Source organism: Triturus cristatus, chromosome 8, assembly GCF_964204655.1.
Source record: "Triturus cristatus chromosome 8, aTriCri1.1, whole genome shotgun sequence".
Lineage (NCBI taxonomy): Eukaryota > Metazoa > Chordata > Amphibia > Caudata > Salamandridae > Triturus > Triturus cristatus.
Window position 1 is genome coordinate 873511018 of NC_140591.1, and position 22266 is coordinate 873533283.

The window sequence follows — 22266 nt, forward strand, 5'->3', positions numbered from 1 at the left end:
CGGGTCACCTTCACCCCGGCCACCTCCGTCGGGTGGGTCCCAAAAGTTCCGGCGACGATAACTCAGGATTCCCAGGTCCGATTAGAATTTTGAAAAGAGATATATGATCAGCTGGTCTTCATCTCCCAGATTCCATACACCAAATCAGGATAGTCTCAGGATATATTCCGAGGAGCAGAAAGGGTCCGGGGAGCCCTGTGCTCACGCGACCATCTTGGATGCGCGCTAGGCTCCTCCTCCCCATTTGTTGAGTCTTGATTGCTGGGCATTAATAGAATCCTTAAGCCTCGTGGCACCCTTCGAACTTCCATGTATTTTTTTAAAGAAATTAGTTCCCAAGACTTATTGATTTCCTTCCTGCTAAGTTTTTCCCATGCTCGTAGCTTACTTTTATTGTCCGTTTTGCCCGTTGTTTTAGTTTGGGTTTCAGTTGATGTGTCAATATCAGCTTCGAACATTGTATCCATTAGTTCATTCCTTTTTGCTTCCCGTTTATCCATAATTACTGGATTTATTGCCTTTGATCTGTCTTTGTAGTGAGCTGCTGGGCTGTTTGACTGTTGCCAATCAGTGTGCTGTTTATTTAATTCCTCTAACACCAATGAATTCCTTCCACGGCTGTGTTACCGTTTTCTGGTATTTTTGGTATGCGAATGAGTATACTGGTAAGAAATGTATCCCGTTGTTTTATCCGCTCGTTTCGATTGAAACTCAAAGTGCGGTTCTTTTCATATGATATCTCTCCCAAAACTCATGGATAGCCAGCCTTTACGCCTTCATGCGTTGTAAATTAAACCACCCGATCCTTACACAAACATACACGCCGCCGGGACATACACGCTTACCTCGACCCTCCGGTTGTAGATATGCGCGTTTTCCCTTACTGCAGCTTGCGATGCGTGTAATCGGTAATCCAGCTGGCGAGCACCCGTCTCCGACTTTGAAATAAATCCCACGTTGCTGGCTCGTTTCGTCGGAAAGAATGGCGCTCTCCCCAGGGCGTTATCCTACGGTCGAGCCCAGACCGTTACAATATGTCCAACTCTCTTAAACAAGAGAAAATAGGGTCGCACTCCGCAAAGTACAAGAACTGTTTTTATTTCAGCCCAATTGAAATATGCAATAAATCCAAAAACAAAGCGACGCGTTTCGGTCTTGCCTCAAGACCTTGCTCACGATACTGTGGCTTGGTTTGCGTGCACAATTCATAACTGTTTTTTGAAAAAACAAAGGCATTTCCTGTCATGTGACTTTGCGTGCATTCTGGGACTTGTAGTTCCCAACACCAGATTAACATAAGCATTCAGCATTATCAGCATATAACAATCACCAATAATGTTCAAAGAAAATTCCATTCCACATAAAGTATATACAATCTTATTCTGTAAACCAATAGTGCCACGATAAATATTTACAATAAGTGAAAATATATAATTTATAAGGTACCCAATGAATTGTTATTAGAGAGTGATGAAGGCACGATTCATAACCATTTGTTGTACCATTGTTGTTCTATATATATATATATTTATATATATATCACACCTCCCTTGAAAGCTTTCATGGACCATGACACTGCAGGTGAGCTTCTAAATTGCTTTTATTGCCTTGCTCACATCAATATTTACAATTTTACAATACCGACGGATGGATCGATTATGGCAGGGTGGTAGACTACCACCTCTGACAGGCTTAAAGAGCCCATCGGACACTGTTCCCTACAATCGAGGCGGTGCCTGCGCAGACACCGCCATAGGGATTAGGATGTCCCTTTCCGACTGCCTTCTCATGGCAGTCCCACTGCCATGAAAAGGTAGCCAGAAAAAGACTTTGGGGTTCGCAAGCAGGGCCCCCAACCCCCTAGGCCACTGCTAAGTGGCCAAAGGGTCACGTGTTGTGTTCCCCCAAACATCCATGCAGTGTGTGCCAGGTGGCATGTGGTGCCTGGCACACGGTTCATGGATGTTTGAGAAATTCCTTCTTCTACTGCAGCTTGTGTGGTGGTCCTATAGGACTGTAGAACTTAGGATGGGTTAAATATATTATTTACACTCCAAACAGTGCAGCCGTAGGGAAAGCATTAGTCTTTGGAGGCGTTTAAATTTACTATTCCCACTCTAGTCCAAGCAACAGTAGGTAAACTACTTCACTTTAAGCATATTACATAATTGAATAACCCTATTAATTTAGAAAAAAATAAAACTCCTAATATAAGATATATATAGTAATTAATTATAATAAGTAATATTAAATAATTAAATAACCATTACTTTTAGAAACTGAAAATTAAGTATTACATTGTTTATGAATTTTGTAAATTGGCACATTGTGAGTGTATATATATATATATATATATCAAACATATATATATATATCAAACATATATTACCTACTGGCGGTCGCCAGTAGGTAGTTATAGTTAGGACCCTGTTTCCATAGGAAATCCGCAACATTCTATTTGGAATAACTTTGGCGCCGGTCGACGAATCCTCGCGAAATTTTCAAAATAGGTGGGGCGCTACGCTCCGTTCCTACCCTGAAAGTCTCGGGGGGATTCGTCAAGCGGGGGCTGAGAAAAAAGGGGGGTCCCAAAACGCGTTTTTCCCATGCATTTTTCCATAGGACCTTTAGACACAGCTACAGCCCGAACGGCTGAACAGAGTTACTTGAAATTTGGCAGAGAGGTAGTCCTCAGGTCAAGGAAGTGCCTTTTGTAGGTCTGGTGTAAATCTGTTCAGTAGTTCCTGAGAAAATAGCATTTAAATCAATATATATATCTGTGGCAGCTTACGGTGCGCTTACCGTGCGCTTACGGTAAGCTTACCGTACGCGTACGGTGACGTGCGCGAGCGCGATTCTGATTTGCTGTTAGATCTTAGTAAACATTCGAATCGGTCGAAACCAGGAAGCGACGGCCGCCATTTTCTCTCTCGCACTCAGACGGGGGGAGGCAAAACAAAGGGAAAAAACATATAAAGGAGCTGTATAGACTGCTCCTAACCACCTAGATTTGATGTAGGTGTCCCCAAAGAACCCCTAATGCCAAAAAGTCAAGATTTATTTTTTTCGAAAAATCGGCGATTACGCTTACCGTACGCGTACGGTAAAAAAGTGTTAAAAAAAAAAAATTAACCATATTCTCCCCACCCCATGTGCAAATGCTGCCCGCAGGGCACCTTTTGTGGATGGAATATAATAATAATGGAAATGTCAATGTATTAAAAAAAAAAATTAACCATACTCTCCCCACCCCGTGTGCAAATTTTGACCGAAGGGCACCATTTGTGCATGGCCAATATTTGTAATGAAAATGTAAAAGTTTACCTTGCACAACGAAGCGCGTAATATGCCCTCCATGTGCGCACGGTGCGCGAAGCGCATCGTGCGTACATGGCCCATCCAGCGTAACGTGGGCACGCGGTGCGCGTAGCGCACCGCGTGCCCACCGTGGGTGCACGGCACTAACTGCGTAAAGTGGGCGCGCGGTGCGCAAAGCGCACCGCGTGCTCACTGTGCGCGCACGGTGCGCGAAGCGCACCGTGCGCGCACGGAACGAACTGCGTTAAGTGGGCGCGCACGCCACAAATGGCGTAAAGTAACTTAGCATTTAAAAAAACCGTACAAATTCACTGAAAAAACCATAGGTTTCACACACGTTATAGTTAGGAATTAGCATTTAAAAAACCTTGCAAATTCACTGAAAAAACCATAGGTTTCACTCTGCTGATGACATATGTGTCTTTATGAAAAAAAAATAATTGTAATATATGTATAGCTAAAATTTAATGGAAGAAGACATGGGCAAATAAGTGTCTAAATACAGTATTAGCATCAGCAGAGGATTGCGGTCGCGTGAGTTATAGTTGCCTGCACTAACTATAACGGGGGAATTTCATAGGTTTTTTATCAGTAAAATTTCCAGCTAACTATAACATGTGTGAAACCTATGGTTTTTTCAGTGAATTATATATATAATTAAAAACAATGACAATAAACAATGTAATACTTAATGTTCATTGCAAAATATTGTTTTTTAAAATTATTACTCAATTTACTTGTCAACCCATACCCCTACAAACCTAGCAACCCACATTTATAGTTATATTTATAACTAAAATAAATAGGTGTAAAACAATTTACATAATTTATGACCAATTAACTACTGATTGTAAATTAATTATTAGTTAATTAACGTCCCACCCTATAAACCCAGCAGCCCACACCATAAATATCCCTAAAATATGTTATTAGACAATTTACATAATTATTAATCAATTTAATTTTTAATTATAGATTAATAATGATTATATTTTAATTATTACTTAATTAACTTCCAACCCTATACCCCTACAAACCTAGCAACCTGCAACTAAAATATAGCTAAAATAAATCAGTATTACAAACATAATGTTCATAATTGTTAATAAACTCGATAATAAGTCTATTAATTAATTGTTAATCAATTATTGCTTCATTAATTTCCCACCTAATTCCCCTACAAACCCTGTAGCCCACACCTAAAATGTAACAAAATATATGATTATTACAAATTTACCTAATTATCAATCAATTAAATATTTAATGATAAATTAACAATTAATTGGCAGTTAAGTAACTTTCCACTCTATACCCATGCAAATGTAGCAGCTCCCACCTAAAATATAAGTAACTTAATAAGTATGACATAGTTAATCTCAATCACATACTTATTAAAAAAAGTAATGAATTAATAATTGATTATTACTTAATTTGCTTCCCACCCTATCCTCCTATAAACCCAACAACCTGCTGTGACACAATAAGTTACTATTTGCAATAAAATTAAAAATGATCAATACTGAAAAATACAAACTATATTTAAAAAAAATTAATAACAACTATACAAACAATAGTAAAATTATGTATGAATCAAAACACATTAAAATAATTAAAGCATATTCTGTACAACAGTATATTCCAAAATGATATTAACAATGACACTCTTAACAACAATATTACTTACCTAAAAACTATATTCTTGACAACGATATTTTTGCATCACAATATTTTTTTATCACAACATTTCTTTTCAGATATTTATTTCTCTGTCCCAATATTTGCAACTCGACACAAATGCCCCTGCTGTATGGGCCCCATTCCATTTTGTGGGTTACTCGGTGTAAATTACTGACCCAAGTATATTGTGATGCCCCTGTTTGTGGTATTTGCCTGGCACAGTGATTACTACTCTTTGCGAGTTCGGCAGGTCTGGATGAGGAATAATATGCAGCAACAGCATTTTGCGCTCCGATTATTGCATTTTCACGCTATTTTACCCAGTTTCACATTATTTTCCTGCTCAGACATTTCTGGGGGAAATTGCAGAAGTGTGATAAGTATGATGTTTAGTATTTACCATCTGTAGTACTTATTGCCCAACTCAGAAACCCCAATTTGTGTGCTCACAAATCGATTTCTTGAGTAGCTAAAGCTCACATGCAGGCACAAAACTCAATCTGACTTTGTCTAATTTTTAATATTTATGTACTATACTCAACTATCATGATATAAAGACACATCATGACGCACTATCAGCCAGTTTGAGGCTTTGTGGATCCAAAAGCAGGCTACAGGAAATTTGCATATTGTGGAAATAACGTAGGTTCTGTTCACTTTAAATTCCAGCCCATGCAGCGTAATAAGTATGAAAAGCATCGTGTAAAAATTCAAGATAAATACGAATAGTGTGTGGATTTGCAGTGAATTGTTCGAATCTGTGGAGTGTGCATTGATGGTACATCCCAAATACAATACACAATGACGAACACTTGAAAGCGTTTTCGTTCTCTTACTCCCACTGGCCAAGATGTTTTCGAACAATCCTGGTCTCTTAACCTTTCCGCATTCTGGACTGATTGGGGTCATTCCCTTTGGTCCACAGCTCCATTTGCTCATCACCAAGACCTTTTTGCGACCCCCCTTCTAACAACATCAATTCTTCCATTAACTCCAAACGGATGCCGATTTCTTTGACACCCACACGTGTACATTAAGGGCCTTTATAGAAATTGTCTTCTACACTCATTAGTTCTAATGCCAAGTACTGTTTCGGGTTTACCACATTAAGTTTATTCCACAAATTTGCACTGCAATACCATGTTTATTCCTCAAATCTGCACTGCAATACTATTTTTATTCCTCATTCATGAGATGCTGAATTTGAAGATTTGAGGAATTAACACAGTATTGCATTGCATGCGTTTGAGAGTGTTTTTTCATTGGTGAAAGGACTCAAGGAGACATAGTTTAAAATTACAGACATCCATTACAAAGCCTTCCTAAAAACTAACCAAGGTCCTGTGGCAATTGGGACTTCGTAGAAGGAAAACTACTACTGCGTAGTATATATGATCCAGTGAAGGTAGCATGTGGAGCATCCAAATAGTTAGTTACTGTAGGAAAGTGGAGTATTATGTGGTGTGAGGGTTAGACCTCACCATGTAACACTGTCACGATACCCCAAAGATGGTCTTTGGATTCACACTAACAAATCCTTAGCTCAGTTCAGTTCAATAGTCTTTATTCGGTCATAACAATGACCATAAAAACACAAAATTAAAATGCATTGAACATCATATCATTTTTCAGATTCGGAATCAAAGGATATAAAAAAACTTCACACATCAATTAAAAAAAAAAACTATTTAAAACATCATTAAATATAATTTCTGTATACATTTTGCCAATTGTATAAAATTACTGTATTAGGACCCCTGCTGACTAGCATTCATTTAAAACTAATAATCTCATAAGGGCTAAAATAAGTATCCGTTTGAAGCATACCTCCTCCTCAGTTTTTACTGCAGACAAAATATAGTTGAGTACAGAGAAACAAATCATAGGAGTGTTTAAACATTTTTAAAAGGTCAGCCCCTCTTGGTCCAATGAAAAGTGCTTGTGGTTTAAAAGTGGTCAGAAAAAGCGTTTTCTCAAGCTTCTATATAAGTTGCAAAAAAGTATAAAATGTGCTGTTGTTTGTGTTGAGAAGTTATTGCATGGGCAGCCTTAAGGAGATTCAAACCAGGAGACAGAGTTATGGAAAGCAGCCAGATAATGAATTGAATTAAGCCTAAAACTGGTGAGAAAAAATCTATGTTCTGGTTTTTCCACCCAGGTTAGATACTGCTTTATTCCAGGTATTGTGGAAAGAGGCAAATAGCTAAGTACTGAGGTTAAATGTCTTGACCTTGCAATTCTAATCTCTTCATTCATCATGATAATGTTTTCCCTAACTATGGCCTTATTTTGGGGCTCAATTCTATCCAGAAAATCACAAAAGTTAATCAGGCCCATATCATTAAAAGTTTCCTGACATATACCAGCCAAGGGATAGAGTATCTATTTTCCAAATTCAGACAGTCGCTCAAAATGTCTCTCAAGAAACCTGCTTGTGAGCTACACCAGATTTTAACCTAGAGTAAAAGGGGGGCCATTTTAACTCTGTCCTCCACATAGCCAATATCCAGTTTACTGTGGGAGATGAAACTTGGGGTCGGTTTAGGGATGGCCCGTAACTGACAAAGGAACTTGTTTTCAGGCCTGCATTCTAGGTGGTTATTCATGGCCCCATACACCCATTCCATATTTTCCCATGCCCAGGCATTTAGATTTATATAGCGGCACTATCTCTTTAATTGGCATGTGCCCCAGTTTTTTGGGAAATCTAAAAATAAATTCACACACTACTCCCATTTTCTGTATTCTCTGGCTAGTCATACCACCCCATGAGAAATGTGCTTTAAACAATAATTAAAGTAATTAAGTAATTCAAATGTAAAGTCCAATAGAGTAAGAAAAGGAAAAATCCTTAGCTCAGTCCTGGTTGTGTGGGAAAGAGCAGCCAGGATTTACTAGAGGAGCATGTTTTGAGCTTTTCAGAGTACCAACATGGATGATATGTAATTGACACGACTCAAGAGAAATCCAACACCAATATTTAAACTTTATCATTGTGGTCAATGAGAAAAAAACACTAGTGACCATCAGTTATTTGCAAGTCGCGTTGGCACCCTTGCAGGTTAAAGGTGATGCAGATCCCAGGACCAAGTCATGACAGTCAGTTCAATTTTACCTGACCCGTGGAGCCTGTGTGCAGAGTTGTCCTGGCTGTCCCTGGTGCTGAACGAGAGCCGCAGGAGCGCTGCTTTTACCTCTGAAATGATGCTGCGGGGGAAAGAGATGCAAAAACACAACGGAGTGGTTGCTGGTGTTGGTCGAAGGCCAGATGGAGTTCCCTCTTGATGCAGCTTCAAGTAGAGGGTTTGGTTGCTGGACAGACAACCAACACGTCTTGGAAGCGGTAAGTAGAGCAGAAAGTAACTTTGACGTCTGGTGGTCTAGGGTAATGTGATAGCTGCCTTTAACCTCGTGGAAGGCAGGACTACAGTCTCTGCAATGCACTAGATCATCTGGATTTGGGTGATCTCTCAGAGGCCCAGATGGGCAGTGATCCTTTGGTTCCAGAGTTTTATTTTACCTGCAATTTGCAGGGGACTAGTGCCACTAGTCAAGGGGAGTCTGAGGGTGCTTCAGGCTTTTACAGGGTTCCCTCTGTCTTGGAGAACTAAGAGGTAGCCTAGGAAAAGTCTCAACCAGGCAGTTCCAGGAACGTTGCCACAGGTGCAGGGTATCCCTCTTTTGCTTTGTGCAAGTCCTGTTGGCACTGACACAGGTCTCTTCTTCTGTCCTCTTTGATGCAGGTTGTTCAGAATTAAGGTTCTGGTGTCAGGGGTGGCCCTTAAATACTATATTTAGAGGGGTTAGAGGTTTGGGAGCAAATAGGCTCCTAGTCCCTGCAGGCTAATTAGCCCTGAGATAACCACATCCGGGGTGCGGATCACCTTTTCTATTTAGAACTCTGCATTCTGCCATTTCTAAAGATAGCAGCAATGTAATTTTAGGGTACAGACCAGACCAGGCTGCTCATGCTGGAGTTGTGACTAGCCTTCTGGGGGTATACACATTCTTAATTAATTTCCAGCCTGTCTGGATGCAAATGTGCTTGGGGAGGGTTGTTTCCTCCTCTGGGAATCAGCCCTGATGCATGTCAGAGGCGGTGCAGCCATTGAAGCTCACTGGCTTGATGTGCCACTTCACTAGCCTGCTAGGGAGGAGGGAGGTGTGACCTCCTTCCTGCCAAAGCCTTTGTTCCTGACTCCTGAGAGTTATATAATAACCTGGCAGGAGGTCGGAAACCTGTCTTGGCAGTAGCAAACATTGGAAATGCAGGCTAGCCAGCAGGAGCCCAGAGAAGCTGGAGTAACCAATTGGGCAACCTCTAATGTAGCCACCTAGGTGCATGCCACATCACCCTCAACACAATATTTGTGTCAGGGGTTAGAAGGCACATTGTTGGATACCAAACATGACGTATTTAGAGGGTACCACAATGTAGCTGCCAACCTCGGGTTTTCCCTGGTGCCAGTTTATGTTATCCTATCGACCGTCTATCACTTATAGCATCCTTTAATGGTAAAGACCACTGTAGGGTCATATACGTTTGCACTTATATGTCCAAACCTTTAATATAATGTACCCTGCCTTCTGGGCTTTAGGAGGCCTTCATTAGGAATGATTGACATAAATCGGAGATAGTGCATTGACTTTCCACACATGGTGAGGGCAAAGTCGAGTTTAAGCAGTTTTCACTGCTCCTGGTGTCTGCAATGGCAGGCCTGCTGTCAGTAGGTTATTTGGGTCACTCAGGGTGGCACAAACAGTGCTTCAAGTCCTGGGGAGCCCTTTACAGCCCATGCCCTGGGTACCACAGGTACCATATACTAGGGACTTATAAGAGGGGTAAAATCCTTGTCAATTTGGATTGCCAATTCAAACGTAAACGTTTTAGGGAGAGGGCACTGGGGTCTGGGCAGCAGACTCCAGTGCACTATCAGAGTCATAACTATCAGCATTGGAGCACAAATTGAGGGATAACCAACCCAAAAGGGCTCTTTCCTACAGTTACTTTCAGGGAGAGGAGCACTCGCTCAATATTTCACTGTGCATAGTAAGTGAAGAAGATAGGACACAATTTGTTATAAGTGTATTTATTTACCAGCTGTTTTTGCATGATGATAATGGGCTTCAATTTGAAAATATTATCATCTGCCACTGTAGTGCAAGATATTTACCAATTGGCATATTATAAATTAATGTAAAATGAAACACAAAAGACAATCTGTCTCTGGCTGGTGGGAAGTATGACAAGCTGGTTGGCTTATTTCTTCCCCAAGGCTTTTATTTTTGTTAGTTGATCCAATGCCAAAGGAACATCACTGTACTTTCAGGGGGTGCCAAGTCCCATACCTCACTTGGCCTGACCTGGTAAGGACTCTGTGCCCCAGAACACACCACACCTGTGAAGCACCCAGGCTGCTAATGAGGAGGAGACAGGGCTGATCGGTCATCAGTGCGACAAAGCGTGTCAGCTCTAGCCGCAGCGTGGGATGCCCATATGACCATCACTGTACTTTTCTGGGGGTGCTGAGCCCCGTACTGAACTTGGCCAGACCATTGAAGGACTATGTGCCCCAGAACACACCGCACTTGTGAAGCACCAATGGTGGTCATCAGGAGTGGCCGGGGCTGATCAGTCATAAGCACTACAAAGTGCGCCAGCTCTACACGTGGTACGGGATGCTCAAAGGATCATCACTGCACATTTTTGGGGTGCTGAGCCCTGTACTGCCCTAGGCCCTACCAGGGAAGGACTCTGTGCCCCAGAACACACCGCGCTTGTGAAGCACCAATGCTGCTCGTCAAAAAGGGGTGGGGATGATCAGTCATCAGTGCTACAAATCGCGCCAGCTCTACCCGCAGCAGCATTTCATGGGAACAGAGTGGTTAGTAAGTAGAAGGCGTCTCAGTGTGTTTTGAATTCCTAAGTCAGCTCATGCAACGCTGATATTTCTCTGTAGAAGGGTACCTTATAACATTTGCGAGCCCTCGAAGGGGCTGAAGTGGGTTTAGTTACTGCCACGTCCAGCTGTTGAATTTCAGGCTTTCTTATTGTTTTTTACCGAGATCAACCGCGTATTTTCCTGAATCCGTGACCAGCCGCGACCCATGCATGTATGAGCAGTGGGGCCAGGTTGGGGGAATTCGACAGATGACCGGGGGGGGGGAAATAAATAAATAATTAATTTTCCCTCATCGCAGTCCATCAAGAGCCCTCCCACCTGGCCCCACTGCTCTTACCTGCACGGGCTGTGGCTGTCTGGGACACACCATGTTATTACCTTAACTTTGGATTTGACCTATGATCTAATAAGGCGTCAAGAGTTGTTTGGGTTGCATCTTGTGCTGTTTACTGTTAAAAATCTGCTCCCCTTCTGCGCAGTTATTTGGATCGACCTGCTCGTATAGAGACTTGGACTACTTGAGTATAACCTCAATTACAGTTGTTTTTGGGGCTGAATTGACAATCTTATACACAGTGGGGGCCGATCAGGCTGGATAAAGCCGTTACTCTATGTTCCTCACGTTGGACTTATTGACCTAGATGCTTTGTTGTTTACTTATGTGGTTTTCCTTTTGCGGCTGGTGTCATTGTTGTTGCTATGTTCTGATCCTAACCTGTGTTAATTCTGGATGAAGAGTACTTGTGGATGCATTGTTAAGTTAATTAAATCTTTCCCCTACAACTTTTAGACTGGAAGCAGGGCTACACTTCACATAGTATCACACTTGTTTTCCTCTAGTTAGAGGATTAATATTAATCCAGGCCCAAGTCTTCCATTCACTTTCGGTTATTTAAGGCTTGCTGGATACTAATACAATTTGAACATTAAGGGTGACAAATAGTTGTCTTCCCTCTAATTTAGAAAGTAAGTTGTAAAGGGGTGACCCAAAATAATAAAGTCACACTAGACACTATGGTGAACGGAAAGCCAACTGTCAGTCACCTGACATAGGGAAACCAAAAAACGGCCGAGACATGCAACTGAAAACTGCACTCTAGACAAAATAGTTGTGTTAGAAGAAGTCGATGGCTTGTTAGCTACCGAGGCCACTAAGGCAAAAGGGAAATAGTAGGGAAAGGGCAAGATGGGTGACATCCAATCATTCTTCAAAAAACCAGGGTGTACTAAAACACTGGCCCTTAACACTGCTGACAGAGAAACCAGTCCTTCGCCTTAACTGACAACTGGGCAGCCAAGCCCAACAATAACTCAATCACCTCTCCCATGTGCTGCTACACCAGTAATAACAATTGAATGTACCAATAGGTACAAAGCTTTAGGGAGTATGAAAGAACTAACTACAAATAATACACATCAATTAACATCCTACATCAGAACATCTATCACTGGGGGAATCCATTAAACCCGCAGATAATCATACTGCAGAAAGAGGAGTATAGGCTGTCAGATTACGTGTGCAGGCAGTCAAAGGCCCTTAATGATAAGGTGGATAATTTGGCAACCTTGGTACTGAAACTCAGTTCTAACGTGACCCAATCCAAAGGGAAAGAAGATTCCACATGCCCTAACTATGACATAAACATAGGTAGTAGACCTGACCTTCAAATTACCCCACCTGTGCTACATCCAACCGTACTCAAGTAACAAAGACACCGAGTATTACCAGAGTGGGGGGGCATTATCTATGTCGCCTTTAGCTCTATGACATAATTCCAACACATCGCAGGGTCGTGACTGGACTTCTAGGGAAGGCCATAGGAATTCTATCATAAATGGCCATCATAACATTAGTAAGGCCTCGTCACTACTAAACTTAAAAAAATATACAGTAAGATCAGAAGAAGCTAACACAGAGCAATTTGATATATTTATGATTAATGTTTCAAAACTCCAACCAGGTTGAAGAGAAACCCAGGAATTGCTAATCAACAAAGTCATCCATTAGCTTCATAAAGTGAGGTCGTTGCAGATTCATTATAAGCTAGGATATAATAAATGCCACCAAGTTCAGTAATTACTATGTAACTTTGGACTATATCGGTCTGAACTGGCATGCCATCAGCTGGTCGAAGGGCTGAAAGTGTTGAAACACAGGTTTAGACCACCAATAGAGTCAAGCATAAGATTTAAGGTAAATGCCCCACATCCTCCTTCCAATCCGGACAACACTTGTAAAATGAATTTACCAACTTTTCCACCACTGTCTTCTCCCTCAGTACCTACCCAAGAGGCCAACCTTTCTGAAATAGACTGACTGGTAGAACCCCCATCTAACTTTCCTTTGGAACTACCATCCATGGTCCCCACTTCAGCAGCGACAGATGAAAGGGAGAGTATAAATTAGCTAGGTCAATGGGCTCGGGTAAATTCATGCCAGATTGACTCCATAAAAATTCTCTTGTGGAATGTAGCAGGAGTGAGAGCCAAGATAGCTGACCCTTAATGGGGTGCTTTCATAGACCAACATCACATCATACTCCTGCAGTACACATGGGCATTTGAGCCGGCTGCAAATGGGTACCATCGCCCGCAGGATGACCTTTAGGTGGCCTGCTGATATGACTCATGATGGATTAGTTCACAAAAATAAAAAAACTGCCCATTCAAGCCCAGAGATTTATTAGGCATAGTTATTCCAACAGTCTTTGCCCTAGGGATCAGGCATATTGCTCTTATAAATATTTACATTGGCTCTGTCCCAGCAAAAATTGAATCAGGGATGCTAACCTATTACTCACATGATCAATTCCATAGCTCGCTCTGGCTTTAAAATAATCTCAGTAGACTACAATACTAAATTGTCTGCTTCCCTTATTCCAAGTGACCAAATGAACCAAACGCATGTGCTCAGGGGAGTGTCTTTTAGCGACACGATGCAGGGAGCTAAAGAAATCAGGACTGCAGACCAAATCACTGATCTGATTCTGACTTATGGCCTGAAGGTAGTTAATGGTTGTACTAAGTCTGTCACCCCACCCCAACCAACCTTCAAAGAGAGGCTTGCATACTAGTAATATAAATTGTATTCTCCTGGACAGATCACTGTGGCCACATCTAATTAATATGGAGGTAGTGCCCAGAAATGACAGTGCACATAACGCCCTAAGCACTCATTCCTGACCCGACCCTACTTAAATCCAAGTACAGCAGACAATATTACTACAAGCTGGGTGGTAACCAGCAACAACAGGAATGTGGAGTGGGTAGCAGTAGAAGACAGCGCTATAGTTCAAAAGCACATTTATACTCTCTTTGAAAAAAATAGTGGCCCCTCTACAATCAATTGATCCAACCATGATAAATTTAGTTGCTTACCACTGTGAACTCATGGGGCTTTTGAAACCTCTTTTTAGCAAGAAAAGGCGGAGGGGCAACCGATTACATAATATCCCTGACAGGTATTTATCTGAACGTAGGCACACTAAAACAGCATTAGTTGTGGCTGGAAAAAAAGGTGATTGGAGGGACATTGCCAACGCCAGAAGAGCCTATAAGGCCCTCCTGGGCAAGACAAAAGGATTGGGAGGCAGAACGAGGGGAAGCACTGACTAAATCCCTACATAATAGGAATACCAAGGCCTTTTGGAATCTCACAGTGGTGGAGTCCTGTAGCATTGAAAACCATCTTGATGCAGTTGTTCAACCTGAGGTATGGCTAGTCCACTTTAGTAAACTATATAGGACCTGGACCAAAGGTAAAGCCCCGCACAATGAAGTTGGCAGTGTAGATCAGTTAAAACACAAGGGTGAGACCTAGGTTGGAGCTCCTATACAATTTAGCATGCAAGAAACAGCACCGGCACTTCAGTCATTGGAAAGGGAGCCTGGACGGCATTCTAGGTGATCCATATCTGTCCCAATTGGACATTTGGGTACCCTATCTGCACCCTCTTGGCAGTGCTGTTCTGGGTGTTGATGGCATCCCCCCTCGTGGCATGGAGCTGCTATCGTGCCTATCTATAATTGTCTGGGAGGAGGGGCATCCCAGCCAATTACAGACCTATTAGTCTGATTGATATCCGCCAGAAAGGTTTTCCCAGGCAGATATTAGGCAGACTTCTAACTTGGGCATCTGACCACCTTTTCCTGGCAGATAGTCAGAGGGGGTTTAGAGCTAAGGTCAGTACCTTGGAACAAGTGTTCCACGTCATGGTGATCTGCTGGAAGTATGTCGCCCTGAGGCAGGACCACCTTTATGTTGCCTTTAAAGGCCTAAGGGCGGCCTTTGACCTGATCCAGAGGGAAAACCTATGGAGGGTGCTGGAGTCATATGGCATTCTGGATAACCTCTTAGGAGTCTTGAAAACATTGCACTCAGAAACATATTCTCAGGTTAGGTGGAACTCAGGAGGGACTCTTACATCTAGAATACCCATTAGTCATGGGGTGAGGCAAGGCTGTGTCCTTGCCCCCACGTTCTTTAGTTTATATTAATAGAGTAGTACAATGGTTGTCAAAATGTAAACATGATGCTCCTAAATTTGCTGGCATCACCACCCCATCCTTATGTTTGCCGGTGACACACTTTTAATATTGCAGACTCAGCTTGGCCTTCAGGCACTGCTTGACAGCTCTCCATCCTTTTGTCTTCAAGGGGCCTTAAGATAAATCCATCAGTCAAAATCTATGGCACTAAATCCCCATTGCTCCTTTAGAGCCTGATTGAGTACAGAGGGGCTGTCCATGGAGCAAGTAGTAAGTTTTGATTATCTGAGTATCAGATTGGTCTATATCAGGCCCTAGGCACCACAGCTGGGGCAAAGCAGAACTATCTGTGTCGGCCATAGAAAGGAAATACAAGACCACCTCTAGTGGAGCAGTTTCCCCTGCCCTTGAAGCTCTTTCAGGGGCAACATAAGGTGTAGAACTTTGCGAATGTGCTCACGGGTCCTTACTCAAACAGACTGAAAATCTATTTATTAGGACACTTTTTAATCTTTCAGGAAGCACACCCCTTCCTCCACTCTGATTTGACTGAGCACTAAAAGGGATTGACCAGGTGATCCCATTAAAACGTTTGATGTATTGGGTGAGTCTCTGGACGACACAGGAACTTGAGATCTATACGAAAGTTTTGATGGAGAAAATTGCTTTTGACAAGGGTATCCAGTTCCCATGGCTTAGGACCAGGGTTTAGTGACCTCTTTGTGGGCAATAGGTGGGCCACATGATATTTGTGACCACTGATATGACTTGCCTCATATTGGAGATGTGACCCCGACCAGAGGCTTAGCCCCAACTAAGTTAATATTAGCTTCTCAACATGAGTATTAAAGCAGATCCGAAGACATATGGACTTTCTAATAGTAACCCTTACAGCAACCAGAAACCCTTGATGACTTACTACTATGACGCCTCACTGCTGACTGTTTGCAACCGCAGACATGGTGTAGGACACTTCTGGTTAGCTGTAGGGAGGGTGAAGCTGCCCTAGTGTGGAAGAATAATGTCTAACAAGATACCTCATTGCCTTTTCAAATTGCGTGAGGCAATAGGACCATTAAGAGTGTGAGCGCAGATGCCATATGTCTTTCCAGAGTGTGTATTTTTTGTCTACATGTGACACAGCAAATCACAATAGCTGTTTCGATGTACCTAGTTGGTACCCATTGTGAATAAGAATCATATGTCTTATAGGAACCTGAGTGACAGTTGTTATTGATAAATGTTAGTTATGGATCTAGATTACCAGATGGATGCACTAGTATGCATGAGAAATGGCAATGAGAGACTTTATGGCACTGGAGAAGCCTTAGTGTACCATATAGCTGCCAATATACGTTCCTACACTTGACTAGGATATGAGCTTGCCTCTGTGCAGGAGAGCTCCAAAGCAAACATATTGCCCAGGGTATGTGTTGTAATGTACGAGACGTAGCCGAGGAGTAACCTTGTAGATTCTTTATTAAGTTTTAGTTACAGGTTAGCATCCATGTAAAGCAGCCCCACCAGGAGCAGCCTGCCTGTCATCTTCAACTGTCACAACTCACAACACAGGCACCCAAACATTCCAATCATCTCCATCATACCAACATTCCACTCAGAACACTCACACTAGCTGAGCAGCTAGGAGACAGGTAACACAGGAGTAACATTAATACATAGGCAGAATATAACGTATCCTCCCTCTTTTAAACAGAAACTAAAATAAAAATAGTAAGAGTGAACAACAATACACAAAAATGTACAGATGAAGAAAATAGTTCAGAACCCAGGGATGCAAGGTAAAGTACAACATCTCGAGAGGGACTGAACAGTTAAGAAAACAAAGAGGGTGAATAAATAGATACACAAGAAATATCACCCGTACTCCCCCATATTATAAACATATTAAAGTGTAGAAACAATGTTTGCAAAAACGACGCAAGAAACTAGACAGCTGACAATGAAAAACTCAAAAGCACTAAATGAGAAACTGCAAATGAAAGACACAAGAACACACAGCAGACATGGGTGTGAAACACCCGACCATACATTCCAAAATAGGGCAATAAAAATCATAACATGTAGCCACGGGTGACACGCACCCAAGAATTAAATCCATAATACAAGGGTAACAAAAGAAAAGTGTAGATGCAGGAAAACTGTACCCCACCCAGGGATTTCTCATGTAAGGAATTGAAATATAAGCTGTGAAAACGGGACTAAAACCCATCTTGACACCCCTCATGTAACGGTCAAAAACTTGCAGAAATGGGGCTGTAACCCATAAGACATCTCTTGTGTAAGGGTTTTTAATGTAAACCGTGTAAATGGGACTGACACCCATTAAGCCACCCCTCATGTAAGGGTTGGATAATAAAGGAAATGGGACTAAACCCATATTGACATCCCTCATGAAAGGGATTGTCATGTACAGCGTGGAAATGGGACTAAACCCATTCCCAACCCTCATGTAAGGGAGTGTAACGTGCAATGCAAAAACAGGCAACATCTACCCATTAACGATCCCTCATGTAACGGTATGTAAAGTCAAACCGAAAAATGGGTGGCCACCCACTAAGACAATAGGACCTCCCTCTTGTAAGGGTCAAACAATACCCATGAAACAATCTGATGTAGGATATGTGATGCATGCAGCCATGTAGCACCAGAAGAGATATGTAATGTAAGAGTAACAACCTCACAGGCATTATGAACATGGAGCCGAATATATGTGACCCAATCACCCAAGAAAAAAAATATGAAGTGTGACCATAATGTGCAGTATGTGTAATGCAAGGCTTTCTGAACACTACCACTGGTAAAAAGCTTGCACACCAAGGGACTAAAACACATGACTATTAAATCATTAGACAACGCTTAGAAAGACAAAGAATGTGCAGGACACAAAAAGTTGCAGAACATGGCAAGATAATACTACCATGACCAGAAACAACAAAACCCTACGCCGTTGAGCAACCTCTCACCCTTGTCATGCCGCACTGTCCCATATTTTATCAAATGTTTAGTTTTTGTTTAAGTACTTCTCCCAAGTGTAAATGAGGCGAATGTTACTAGAAGGGATTTTCAGCAGAACTGTTAAATATTGAGAATCTGCAGATCAGCTCATTGAAGAAATGTCATCAGAGTTAGAATATGGTGTAGCCAAGAGTGTGCCCAAACAAAAACACTTCAGTACTAGAATGCTGAAAACAAAGTCACCTGACAGCTCACATTGTAATTGTAAAACACGGTATCCATTGACTGAGGATTGTGAAGTAAATAGAATGTTCACTAGTCCCTCTGATGAAACTTGTTGTTAAAACTTTGAGAATATAAAAAAATAATTGATGAATAGGAGGCCACCAGACACTAGTACATTACCAATCCATTCCTTTTCTCCAGTATGGAATGAGGATCAGCAGTACACTGAGATCCTCTGACGTGCCCAGCACATTTAGAATTCCTTACTCCCTTACCCACACTGCTCGCGGGCCGGCCCAACAGGCTAAAGAACAGAACACGTAGTCTGGCCAACCTCTCAACTTTAGGATTTGCGTGCTGCCAAAAGTCCAAAATGGCAGCACGCTGATTAGACGCCTGCCGGGTGGCTCTAGGTGCGTACGTTCTCCTAAACGTCTTTGCATAAGTTCCATTCCTTGAAAACGAGACAACAGCTCTACCAGCAGCACTTTCACACGACCAAAAGGAAACGGTAAGTGGCGCGTGAACCACTTCAAACAAATGTCTTGCGGCCTGTTTAAACGCTGCACTATCTGAACTGTAAACAGGGCTAACTCAACTGAATACACAATTTGGCAGATCCTCCCCATGGTGCACCACTCTCATACAAACTGCTAGTCCTGCAGCCAGCGTACACGCATTTTAATAAAGTACATACCAATGCTGGGTTCTGGCAGTGTCAAACCCGTTAAACAGCACAGAGACCAAGCACCTGACATCAAGGTTGAAATTCCAAGCGCCATCTGATTAAAGCTGGTGATGAAATCCACATAAATAGGTGACAATTAGTCATAATTTGCACTTAGACCTTCCAATTTCGGAGGACACTAGTTATATGCTGATCCAACTCACAGCAGACAATAGTTTATTTGTCTGTCATGGCAAATTCACCTTAAGGGAATAACTAAATGTACTACAGGTTGTCTTCAAACATACAAAAACTTAGGGATGTAAATAGCAGAAATACGCTCAGGCTAGGTTGTCCGATGTAAAGGACACTGGTGGGGCTGCAGGGCATTTTTTATTGCTGTCTTGACTTGTCTGGTAACTAAAGCCCATAAAAAGAAACTCCTGTTTGCTCATTTTTCAAAGTCTCAGTAAGTATCTTCAGTAGCACTATCTTCTTTTCTGTGTCAACTTTATCTTCAGTAAGACCAGTTGTATGCATGAGTATGTCTCCAGATCGTCGCCAAAATTATGTTGTGATTTTTTTCTTTTTTTTCCTATGGATTTTATATAGTGCGAACTTGACCCGAAGGTATCGGGTATCAGAGCACTTTACATAGCACCAGTTGCGTTACATGAGGACACATTCATTTTTGTTAAGCACAGGGAGATTAAGTGATTTACCCAGAATCACAGGAAGTTCAGTGTTATTGCCGAGGCTCAAACCCAGTTCCCCGGATTCGAGGTCAACCGCCCTAGCTGTTAGGCCAACTCCTCCCCCCATTGATGTAGGAAATGTAGCCGAGGAGGAACCTTGTAGATTCTTGATTAAGTCATAGTTACAGGTTAGCATCCATGTAAAGCAGCCCCTCCAGGAGCAGCCTACCTGCTGCTCAGCCCATCTTCAACTGTCACACCTCACCACACAGGCACCCAAACATTCAATCATTTCCATCACACCAACATTCCACTCAGAACACTCACACTGGCTGGGCAGCTAGGAGACAGGTAATATATGAGTAACATTAATACACAGGCAAGATATAACAGTATGAGTGTTGCAGAGATGGGAAACTAGTGCTAAAGGCAGTACAATACTGCTGGGTGGTGAGGTAAGATACTTACATAGGTAGATAGGATTTAGGGGCATATTTATTAAAGCATTGCGTCGCCCTTAATCCACGCAGCAGGGTGCAAGAGAGACGCAACTCTTAAGTTAGATTTATCAAGCTACGCAAGGCCACCTTGCGTGGCTTAATAAAACTAGAGTAACACAATGCAGCACAAATCGCTGCTTTACTCTGCCCCAGGGAGGCAATCCATGGGTGGAGCGTTGGTGTTCAAAGCAAACATAAGGAGATGATGGATGGAGCGCTGAAACTTTTCAGGCACTCACCCCCAATCACTATTAGATCTGGGTTGAATCAATCATCGTTCTTTAGCTCACTTCGACACCCCAGTTCAGACCCAGCCATTGGCAAATCAGCCTTGACACTGTTCCTCATGGGAACAGTCCAGCCCGAACTATCATACCAGGTCCTCCTTGGACCAGAAACAAGCATCCTGGGACCGGTTTCAGGGATGAAACATTTCAGCACTCCGTCCATCACCTTGTTATGTTTGCTAAGTTTGCCCTAAGCAGCCAAGGGTATGCCCAGACGTGGGTCTCTTGCTCGCTGTGCCACTGGATCCAAGCTAGCCTGGCTGATATGGGGTGAAAGCCCGAAAACGGTCCTAGGATGCTTGTTTCCGGTCAAGGGAGGACCTGGCCTGGCAGTTTGGGCTGGACTGTTCCCATAAGGAACAGGGTCAAGACTGAGCTGTATATGGCTGGGTCCAAACTGGGGTGGCATAGTGAGCAAAAGAACAATGGGTTAAACCCAGATCTGTGATTTGGGGTGAGTGGTTTAAACGTTTCAGCACTCCATCCATCATCTTGTTGTGTTTGCTGTGGAGCATGGGTGTTCCCAGACACGCACCCATGAATTTTGGTGTATTTTCAAATTTACGAGTGCTGGTAGACCTGGGAATGCTTCAATATGCTACTCCTCTCCAGGTAAGGAGCAACAAGGAGAAATATCTTTATTTCTACTCGTTACTTCCTCTTTCTATATGTGCCGCATTCTGAGGCACACATAGAAAAGGGAAATGCCTCAGAGGATTGTTTTTCTGCAGAAAGGTGTCCCTTCTTGCACAAAAACAATCCTGCGTACAACGCAGGCCTTCTTGCACCATGCAAGGGTGCCTGCGTTGGTGCTAGGGACCACATTGTGCGCCAGCGCAGGGAAAAGACAGGAACGCGCCGTATTATGTTAAATATGGTGCATTCCTGTCCTTTCCCTATCGCTCAGCAAGGTGACTTGCGGCTCTGCGCTGCGTGATTTTCTCTTAAATATGCCCCTACACGTATAGCTGCAAACAGGCTGGTGGCGCCCTGTGCGACAATGTTTGTTGGCGCCCCCCCCCCCAATGTCCACCTCCACCATGGATTCTCTCACTAGCACCCTTTAACAGTCTCCATAACCACACTCTCTCAGATACATTGAATTAGTTATATAGCACCACTCATACCAGAATAGGGTGTCAGAGCACTTTGCATCACACACACATTACACAGAGACAATCAATCATACGTGTTTTAAATCAGAGTATAGTAAATATTTACATAAGCCAAAGGACTAAAAGTGTAGGAGTCACATGTCATCCATACTGGTAGGCAGTATAGTTTAAGGGAGCTTGGTGTGGAGAAGCACAAACTCAGAGTCGAAAAAGAAACAGCATAGTTGGGAGTTTTCTTTAATAATAAGAATCGATTTCTACTTTACAGTGTGTATGCAGTTTTATGATGAAAGTTAATAGCTCACTGTTGAATATTAGGACTTAAAGTTATAAATTGCAAGTAACAAAAGGATGTCTCTTTTAAAAGCAGTAACCTGCTGATCTGTTCACAATATATGCACTCTGTAATCAACTT

At 42.4% G+C, this 22266-nt stretch overlaps 2 protein-coding genes across 3 annotated transcripts in view; one reads left to right on the top strand and one right to left on the bottom strand.

Moving 5' to 3' along the window:
• The window catches only part of ABI3BP (ABI family member 3 binding protein), a 1978933-nt gene that overhangs the window by 501632 nt on the left and 1455035 nt on the right, over positions 1-22266 (top strand). The gene's annotated exons all lie outside the window — the stretch shown is intronic.
• LOC146805201 (nucleolar complex protein 3 homolog) overlaps positions 1-22266 on the bottom strand; it is a 330742-nt gene that overhangs the window by 160825 nt on the left and 147651 nt on the right. The window lies entirely within an intron of this gene.